Consider the following 11,007-nt stretch of genomic DNA (forward strand, 5'->3'; position numbering starts at 1 on the left):
CGTTTTCAAATTTCCAACAAATTTTGTGTGAAGGATGTGGCATTTAGTTAACGATTTAGTTTTTGATAGTTCTTGCATCAGCTGAGTGAACGAAATACCTGGTTTTAGCGGGAAAAGGTAATATTCTCTAAATGGAGAGATAAAAATGTGTATACTATCGTACTTTAAATTTGAAAACATCCCACAACATTGAGTTTAATTTGATGTCGATGGCTTTAATATTAGCATGGGGGGAATTTATCTTATTTGCACATATTTGTAAGAAAAAAATCACTTCGTTGTGAATGATGACGTTACGTCAATCACTTTTAAGGAAAACGCAGAGAGGGATATCTTACAACAATGACTCAGCTCTATGTATTCGAAACAAAAGATGGCGAAACTGCGTGTTATTTTTTATATAAAATTGTTAAGGGAGTGATTGAATCGTGGTAATGTTTTATTTTTTTATTTCATCTTAAGGTGTGCAAGATAAGAAATTGACCCTGTAAGACACGATTTTATTTTGATTTTTTGTTTATTTTTTGCTTATTTCTAAACATAACATAATGACAAAAACAAATTATCTGCAACTATAACATAAAGAAAACAGGTATATTCGACACAAAGAAGCATTTTACATAGGTTAAAAAATCAAGAATTTTAGAGTAAAAGTGTCCCGTATGAGGTATCAATTAAGTCATTCTTTTTTTTTGTGACGTAATACTTTGACGCGGATGCTGGATGTTGGATGCTTGTTCTACATGGCCGCAGTAAGAATATTGGTAGATACTAATAAGCATGCGCTACGTTTTATAATTTGAACACATGAAGACACGTTGGTGTTTTAATGATTCAAATTATCTGTATTTTTTTCAAACATTGAAAGTCATAGGGGCATCAGAATTTGGGACAACTAGTGATAATCGGGTAGCGTAACAAACAAAAGTTTGCATGTATTATATGCAGATGACTGAGAAACTCTTTCCAGAGTGGGTCGGAGGTGGTAGAGGCCTTTATTTTGACCTGGTGAACACAACGAAATACAAACCTTTGCGGTGCAAAGCATCGTCGATACTCCAAGCGTTATGTTTACTTACGCTCTCTGCACACCTGGAATATGTCAAAGCAAGATTTAAGGCACGCGGCTAGCAATTTGATCGGTCTCAGGTAGAAAAAAACCCTGACCATTCGCTAGGCCGATACCTGGGCATTTGAAGTTACACGTTTCAAGTTAATTGGTTTCCTCAGATACATTACAATGTACAATATGAAATACAGAGAAGCGACACCTAACTACAAAGGCAGTCAATTTTACCGTTACGCGACCGAGCGTTTCTTTTGATGTACATCAAAGTATCAAACTAGTCTTCTCGTCTCATCTACAAGTTGACGCATACTGAGACATATTCCAGGAGCACAGAGAGCGTAAGTGACATCTGTAATATCGAGGATGGGCAAAGTAGCCATTGTGTATGCTGTGTCAGCTGTATACATTTTGACGGACAGCATGTTGCACAATTACAAATAACAGTTGAAGGAGGAGAACATGTGATATTTTAGCCTGAGTTGAAAATGTAATGAGCGAAATTTAATATTGCATGTGATTTTTCAAATTGATTTATTGGAATGCGTGAACACTTGTATGATAACTCTGAGGGTAACAACACCAATGCCATTGTATGACTAAATGACAAATGACATCACGTCATAATACAATGTAGTTTAATCTGAGCGCGCTTTCATTTTTGGGCTTTAATCAAATAAAAAAAAAAATACGGATTATTTTATCATATGTATGTTATTTTATGTACTTAATCAATATGTGCTTTTTAACTTACATATCATGGTTGCTATTAAGGTAGCAGATGGTACTTATACGGGTAGCGTTATGTTATCACACTTTTCGTTCACTTCTTAACCGTTATCTTCACGTTCAACTTGATCATTGTCAAAATCGGTTTCACTTGTCATATACAAATCGTGACCATATGAATGTCAAAAAAATGAGCTTTATATATGTCTATATCCATTCCGATAGCTCTGAAAACACATGGTTTACAAAGTCAACCGTGTGTCATAAACGGCAAATCTAAAACGTAATGACGTCAAAATTATGGTACATTATTGTGCGTCAATATCTGACGTTACGTCATAGTAATTCCTGCTCGACATTATACCAAGTATGTAGTTCTTCTTGCTCGACATTGTTTGTACTAAGTATTTAGTTCGTTCTGCTCGACATTATACCAAGTATGTAGTTATTCCTGCTCGATATTTATACCAAATATGTAGTTCTTCCTGACAGCTATAGTTTGCATCAGAATCAATTTGCATCAGAACATATATATATTAAATGTACATTTGTTATTGAAATTTAACGATTCAATAACACCTTTCAGTTTGCCTTTTAATGGAATACAAGTTTTACCGGATAAACACGAAAATCTTTCATTTTTTATGACAAATATCATTTGAAATTGGCATGATGGGAAATTGTCATAATCCTGGGGCTTTTGGTTACTCAGAAGAAGTTATTAAAAACGTTTAAAAGAACAAAAAATGTGACCTTGAATATTAGGCGAGGTTATTCACTTTATGAATCTTGGAAGCCCTTCCTCCCAGTATGTTTCTTGCCAAATATCAATATCATGGGTCTAACAGTGTTTAGAAGCAATCGTGAAAAGCTTTATTAACTTACTCTTGTGACCTTTAATAAAACTACATGTCATTCATTTGAACAAATTTGGAAGCCCTACATCCCAACATGTTACTTGCCAATTATCATTGACCTGGGCCTTCTTGTTATTAAGAAAAGTTCATTTTTATAGTTTTTCGACATATTTGACCCTTGCGACCTTGGATGAAAGTCAAGATCATTCATTAGAAAAAAAACTGGTAGCCGTTTATCCCAGCATGTTTCTTGCCAACTATTGTCATTCTGGGCCTTTTGGTAGCTCAAAAGAAGTTGTTTGAATGTTTGAACATATTTGACCCCTGTGACCTTGATTTTAAGTCATGGTCGTTCACTGCAACATATTTTGTAGTAGTTTATCTCAGCATGTTACTGGCCAAACATCACTTTTTGATTATCCAGATGAAGTCGTGTATAGGTTTTAAACACATTTGAACCCTGTGACCTTGACTTTTAATCCAGGTTATTCACTTGAACAAACTTGGTAGCCATTCATCCCAGCATGTTACTGGCCAAATTTTATCAATTAGCCTTGACTTTTTATTATTCTGAAGAGGTTGTTTGATATTGTTTTAAAATAATAAACCTCTGTAACCTTGAATATAAATCAAGGCAATTCATTTTCATAACATGTTTCTTGCTAAATTTTACAACTTTTGATTATTTCAAAGAAGTCATTAAAAGGTTGTAAACACATTACCCCAGTGACTTTGTATATGGAGAAAGTTCATTCATTTGAAAAATCTTTGTAGCCCTCAATCCCAGAATGCTACTGACCAAATATCATCATTTTAGGCCTCTTGGTCATGGAGAAGAAGTTGTTTAAAGTAAAACGTTGACGCTGGATGGACGACAGACAGACAGGAAGAAAGACAGACGGACATAAGCATCCGGTACTATCTGAGAAATGGCGATGACAAGAACTACTTAAGGTGTTTCATACAGGCTCTGAAAAACCCATTTGAATGCAGAATTTTAGTGGCGCAAAATTGCTATGAATAATAAAATTAATAAAAAAACATACATGTTCATGAATTTCGTGTATTGACTATTATCCAGAACAAGAGGGCCAGAGGGCCTGTATCGCTCACCTGGAAATGTTAGCAAAATTGAAGATGAAATAGCCAGATGTAGTTGTCCATGTTTTTCATGGTTAATCAGGGGTTATATTTATATGCAATTGCACAAAATCCTGCCATTCTTACATGAAAAGGAGGATTTTGAAGAATTTGCTATGTTTCCATTATTGGGCCCCACCGCTATGCCCCTAGGGGGTTCAGACCCACAGTTGATAAAAAATTAGTTCCCCTTCACCCAAGGATGCTTTAGACAAAATATGGACATCATCCTGTCATTCCTACCGAAGAAAAAGCATTTTACAGCTATTTTTCTATTTTCCCTTCTTGGCCACGCCCCTTCTGCCCCAGGGAGTTAAAACCCACAGTTTATATGAAATTGGTTCCCCTTCACCAAAAGGTGCTTCGTCCCAAAATTGAGGAAAATCCAGTCATTCATTCAAAAGAATAAGTATTCTAAAGAATTTGCTACCTTTTCCCTATTGGGCCCCACTCCTCGGCCCTAGGGGGTCAGACCCAACGTTTATACAAATATAGTCCCCTTCACCAAAGGATGTTTTAGACCAAATACGGAAAAATATCTGTCGTCCCTACAGAAGAAGAAGAATTTCAAAGAATTTTCAAAATTACCCCTTTTTGGGTCATACACCTCAGGCCCCAGTGGTGTCAGACCAACCATTTATACAAAAATGATTTCCCTTCCCAATAGGATGCGACTGTTCAAATTTGGTCAACATATATTCATCCAAACGGAAGAAAAGGGATATCAAAGTTACTCCCCTACATCCCTTATTGGGCCCGCCTCTCTGCCCTGGGAGGCGGGAGGATCAGGCCAACCGTAAATAGGTTCCCATTTACCAAAGGGTGCTTCAAACTAAATTTGGACAAAATCCTGTCATTCCTACAAAAGAAAAACAATTTCGAAGAATTTGCTCTATTTCCCCTATCGAGCCCCACACCCTCTGCCCCCAGGGGGGCCACATTCACTGAGTATACAAAACTGAGTCCCTTTTGCCTAAATATGCTCCAGACCAAATTGGGTAAAAGAAGGATTTAGAAGGGTTTACCTCTATTTCCTCTGTTTGGCCCCGCCTCTCTGCGCCCAGGGGGGCCACACCCAACGTTTATACAAAATGTGTCCCATTGGCCAAAATATGCTCTAGACTAAATTAGGATAAAATCCCTTAATCCCTATGGTATAAGAAGGATTTAAAGGTTTTACCTCTATTTCCCTATTCGGCCCCGCCCCTCTGCCCCCAGGGTGACCACACCCACCATTTATACAAAAGTGAGTCCCCTTGGCCCAAGGATTCTCCAGATTAAATTAGAATAAAATCCCTTAATCTCTACGGTAGGAGAAGGACTTTAAAGGTTTTACCTCTATTTCCATTATTTGGCCCCGCCCCACTGCCACCGGGGGGCCACACCCACAGTTTATCCAAAATTGTGTCTCCTTGGCCTAAGTACGCTCCAGACTAATTTAGGATAAAATACTTTAACCCCTACGGTAGAAGAAGGATTGTAAAGGTTTTACCTCTATTTCCATTGTTTGGCCCGCCCCTCTGCCCCTAGGGGGGCCACACCCACCGTTTATACAAAATTCAGTCCCTTTTGCCTAAGGAGATTCCAAACCAAATTTAGTCAAAGTCTTCCTGGCCGTTCAGGACTAGTAGCATTTTAAAGGAAAAGTTGACGGACGACGGACGCTGCGGTATTGCATAAGCTCACCATGATCCTTCGGACCAGGTGAGCAAAAAATGTAAGAAAATGTGTCAAATCTCTAGGTAGCAGAGTACAGTATAAATGGCTTGATCCAAAAAATGAAGGGCACGTCTCAGATAAACACGGATGGCGGATTTATCCTGCACAGCACACCTACTGTACATATATATTTATTAACTACATTTTGAAAACATATATTTTAAAACAATATTTTTATTTTCAAAAAGTGATTTCTCAAGATTAGGAACTTGTGAAAACCATGGTTACCACATCAAAAAACGCAAAATAAAATACAAAAAGAAATGATTATTGACCCAAAATGTGACCCACGCAAGTAGTATTTTTTTTCTTAAAACTTGTCTTAAATTGAATATCACATACTCCGTAACAGAAATACTCACGTTTTAGCATAGGTCGTTCAACAGGATTTTTCACAATATTTACACATGTGCTGAGTACAAAAACAGAACACATGAAAAGCTAGCTTTTGTTGTGTAGACACAGATTTGTAAATGGCCAACATGGTAGTCTCACACCAAATGCGATTTTTTTTAAATGTCAAGCCCACATAGTCCACTTCATCATGTATATGCAAATTTAAGTGTGTGTTTTTTTTAAAACTTTGATGTACATGTACACAAATATCACCCATGGCCACCGTACGCTACTGTACACTGCTACCCTAGAATAACGGCATATATTTCCACTGAATAAAGCACAACTGAGCATAAAGCCAACAAAGCTGACTAAAGTTGGAAAAAAGCATGCAAAGCTAGTGCGATTTTACCTGTTCACCATTCAAAACACTGCAGATTCCTACTCAGGTAATCTGGCTTGACTTGTATCAATAGCCTTGTTAGCCTCATAAATTATCGTAAAATATCTAATGAAAAAACATGCCATCATTTTCTCGATCATTGTCAATACACGGATACTCAAGGAATGCATGTACAGGTAAGTGTTTTCATGAATTATTCAATGCAATTTTGCGCAACTAAATTTCTGCATTCAATAGTTACTTTACAGACAAAAGACATTGTTCTTGACATGGATATACCAACTAACTTCCATATTTTTTTATTTTGAGGAAAAGTTATGAGCTCATCACATACTATATGCACTGACATGGACCTGTATGAAGTACCTTAAGGACGCACCATGGACGAAGGGCGATTTGAAAAGCCCATCATCCTCTGATGGTCGGCTAAAAATACGGTTTCAGCGAACATTGGTTTTCATGTTTTTGATTTTTAACAATTTCTGTGTCAAAACAACATTTTGTGACCCATTGTTATTTCTCTAGACCAAATGTTGGCCAAAACCAGCAACAACAGAAAAATTCGAAATGATAAAGTAAACGAAGACTAATAAATAACATCCGGAAACAAGTAATCCACACCCACTTACCTGTGTCAGCACTCTGTGGGTTCGCAATGTCACTATATTCCAATAAAGATGACGTTTAGGGACACCATTCAGAATGTCAATTATATAGCTAGCCACGCTATAACGGTCATTTATCTGGTGGGGATATTAAGACCACGGAGAGACTTGTCAGGTATGATTACGTAGCAATAAAAGACTTGGCTATACCTTACGATTATAAAACGTATTTTCATACGTACCTCAATGGCAGAAATATGCCATACTAAATAAAAGGAAGCACAGCTTTTCCAGTACTTTGTCAGTCTATCTCAGTCACCCCGAGTATAGTTTTGCTATCTGCAAGTCAGAGTCCAGCGTGTGACATTGTTCTCGATCTTTGTCCTGGATAAACAGTTGTCTAATCGGCCAAATAAATATTAACTTTTGATAAAGAGCTAGTCTTTATAAAAGGACACATCATATAACATGCCGTGTACTGTTTGATAACAGCTATATGGCCATGTATGTGTCTAGTTCACTGTTACCGCACGACACAATAAATAGGTTCTTGATTAAAAACATAATCAACATGCGTGTTTCCCCGTTTTCCACCCTGACTAACCAGGCGGTTCATATTAAAAATAATTTGTATGATCATTTTTTTTATCTACATTCTTTTATATTTCATGCTAATACGCATGTATTACTGCTTGATGGTTTAGACGTAAACTGTACTGTTAAGAACTTGACAGAGACACGTGTTGACAGTATACAATTATATCTGAAAACAGATATTGTCAGAGCATATATACTAAGTATACGCCATAGATATGCGAACATATGTATATTGTCAATGTACAGTGAATAATTTTAATAATTATCTCGACGTATCACTCCTAGCCGACCTGCACTTTTATCTGTATATACAATTCATGTGTCGGTATATTTAATCCAGTACTGACATTAAGTAACCTATAATTAAACACACAACGTATCAGAGGGAGTATTGATCATACCTCTGCTTCGAATAGGTTGATGCACAGCAACGTGCCAACATTTTATTGGACCAATCGCTACACAGTATCTCGATAGGTGAAATCGCATCTCTTCTGCTCGGTGTAAAGCTGAATGAATATTTTAGACATTTGTCTGATGCGGCAACACTAGAAATTTTGTTTTGTTTATAATCAAACATTGGAAAGAAAGAGATAGATCACTCAAACACCCTTAACGTGAATAGTTTATTTTGTCGATTGTATTATTACAAAGCACTTTTAAGCTGGTAGTCTTAAGTTGTTGTTTTAGGTGTGGCGATGTATACCTTTGTATTTTGAAAATTCTCTAACAAATCAATTATTACAATTACCTTGATTTTGTCATTATTTATTACTTCATTGAACAATATCCGATTTAACCAAGGTCCGTTAAATACAATGAGAATAGGAATTGTGATTATATTTAAGTCTACAAGTCAACAGAATGTGTTAAAATAGTTCATGTACATGTATATTGTTTTTATATATGTACATACATTTCTATGATCAATCTCATAACAATAAGTATGAATGGCTGTCTTCTGACCCTGTTGCTGTATTGTGATTCTTATTATATATTATCAAATTGTACTTTCAGTGTTTGTTGTGAGAACATTTTTCCGTGTACGTTGATAAAATCGAGAGGCCACCCAATAAATAATTCCAATTAAAAAAGTCAACTATACACAACTATTCCAAAATGACTTCTAAGCCCAATGGTCATCGATCTCATGTTTGCGGTCTGTAACAAACACATACATGATTTGCACGGAGGAATACCCGGAACTCTAAAACTATGTAGAACAATATTTTAAGACAACATTATTATCATTGACTTTTCCATATGCACATTTACGCTTAAAATGGTGTTGGTATCATCACAATATTTGTTCGTGACTTTGTATTAATATGATAATGACGGACTAGTTTCGTACGCAGATCATTTTTTTGTGGATAATATTTCCGTTTTAGGACGATACCTGACGCGAGCTGACGTTCTGTGTTGAGAAAATACGTTCCTAAATGCCGTGAAATATGAAAATCCGTTTTCAGGTTCTTCTCAAGCTATTATCACTTCTTCCCGATTATTCTCATACTGACAATCCATGGTAATGAATTTATCATGCTACCGGTAGGTGGTATGAAGTAGTATATAGATATTATAAATCCGTGTTTCAAATATTTGAATTGTATAGGATAATCACATAATAATGTAAGTAAGGTGTTCTATACTCATTGGAGTGATATTCTGTCCAAAGCTTTGTTTTGTTTTCAGTATTTCATACATATTGGGTAAAATAAAACACCAATCGTACCTTATTGTCAATGCACAAGTCAACATTCAATGTTTAAATCAATAAAAGGACATGCGAGAATGTTAGAAAGACATCCCACCAAAACAAAAGACATACCAAAAAAACCCGAAAAAAACAGATGTGATGAAAGAGCTTCCTGAACTCCAGGTGTTATGCATTTCGGTGCATCAAGAGACTATATAGTGCAACACCGAATAAATACGTTAACAATAGTTGACAGTGACTTTTGCATGTAGCCATGTGGACTGCATTACATTTAAACGTTTGTTTAAGTCTATCATATATCAATTATGTTTGTGTTTTACGTCCGATAACCAGATATTGTCATTTAAGGACGTGTCGGGTTTTGGTGACCTGGCGATTGACCCAACGAGGTCTTGAACCCGCGACCAAGTGCTGGAGGGATTATGGTAGCAGAATGTCTGACGCCTTAGCCACTTGGCCACCACGGCCCCCTCTCTCATATATCAAACCAGTCCTGAATAATTAATACAACATATTTACAGATACCTTTTCCTTACAAACAAAAAGTATTGGTCTAGAGAACGCTGCTATTTCGTACAAAGAATATTATGAGGGGACGTGCTTATTATATGTATCGGAACTATTTATTTGCTAGCAGGGGTTGTGGTAAGATGCTTTTTTTCTCGTGTGTCTAGATTTGGAATTAAGATAGGAACAGAAAGGAGAAATGTGAATATGGCTAAATATCGCTATTCTACTGCCTTTGTATTAATAACAGGAAGAGCAAACTTGCTCGACACATTTTCATGGAACAGATGGTAAGAATGGTACAAGTTCTCGCCGCGATGTATGCGCTAAGATAAGTGGCATGTCTGGTCAAAATCCAGTTATCGAGATATATCGGATTAAACAGACCAACAGCCGCATTCTTACCTCAACATTTTATGTATACTTCAAAATAAGGACTTGAAAACTCTGAAACTTTATGCACATTCGCTGTTAGTTTTACCGCAAAAAACGGCATTTTTTAAAAAATATTGCTGTATGTTTATTTTGATGCTGCAGAAGGTTTTGGATATGCATTTTTTTTCTCGTGTTTGTCAGTATGAGTATACTGGGGCAAGAAATTGACTAACGTCGAACTGTTGGCGGGTTGGTTTTCACCATTGGTGCTTTTATTTTCGTTATATTTCTGTTATTTAAGGAGGACGACAAACATGCTAGCAAATAACCTCACATATTGTTGCTGGATCCCTTTACAATAATATTATTTCTATACATTATCAGATTGTACGTAAAGATGTGTGTTAATTGCAAAGTTGAGATACATAAGTAATGCAAGTGTACACGGGTTCGAGGATCGTGGGGTTGTCGCCAGGTATTCGGCGCAGGTCGGGTTTTTTCTTCCGGGAACTCTAGCTTTCCTCCACCACAAAAACCTGACATGTCCTTAAATGACCGAAGCTGTTAATATGACACAAAACATGGTTGAAGACAAGAAGTGCTTTGGCATGGCCTGTCATCCGTCATCAATCGTCCATCTGTCTGTCTGTACATTAATTTCGACTTTATTTTTGCTAAGCCCCCTCAATGTCAGGTCTTAGGGACAAGTGTTATATTAATATTAATAAGTCTATCACCTCTGACTAAACATACGTGTGACATTTTCCAGTTATATGATTGGTAATATGATTATAACATAACGATGGGGATCGCGATGACCGAGATGTTAAGACATCTGACCGTCTATGATCACCTTCTCTCCACTGCTAGGTTGCTGGATCGAGGCTTATGTGATCCAATCACCAGGTACTGACCACAGGTAGGTGTGTTTTTCCCCGGATTATCTGTCTTTC

The sequence above is a fragment of the Mizuhopecten yessoensis genome, unplaced genomic scaffold (genome assembly GCF_002113885.1).
Source record: "Mizuhopecten yessoensis strain PY_sf001 unplaced genomic scaffold, ASM211388v2 scaffold9155, whole genome shotgun sequence".
Taxonomy (NCBI): Eukaryota; Metazoa; Mollusca; class Bivalvia; order Pectinida; family Pectinidae; genus Mizuhopecten; species Mizuhopecten yessoensis.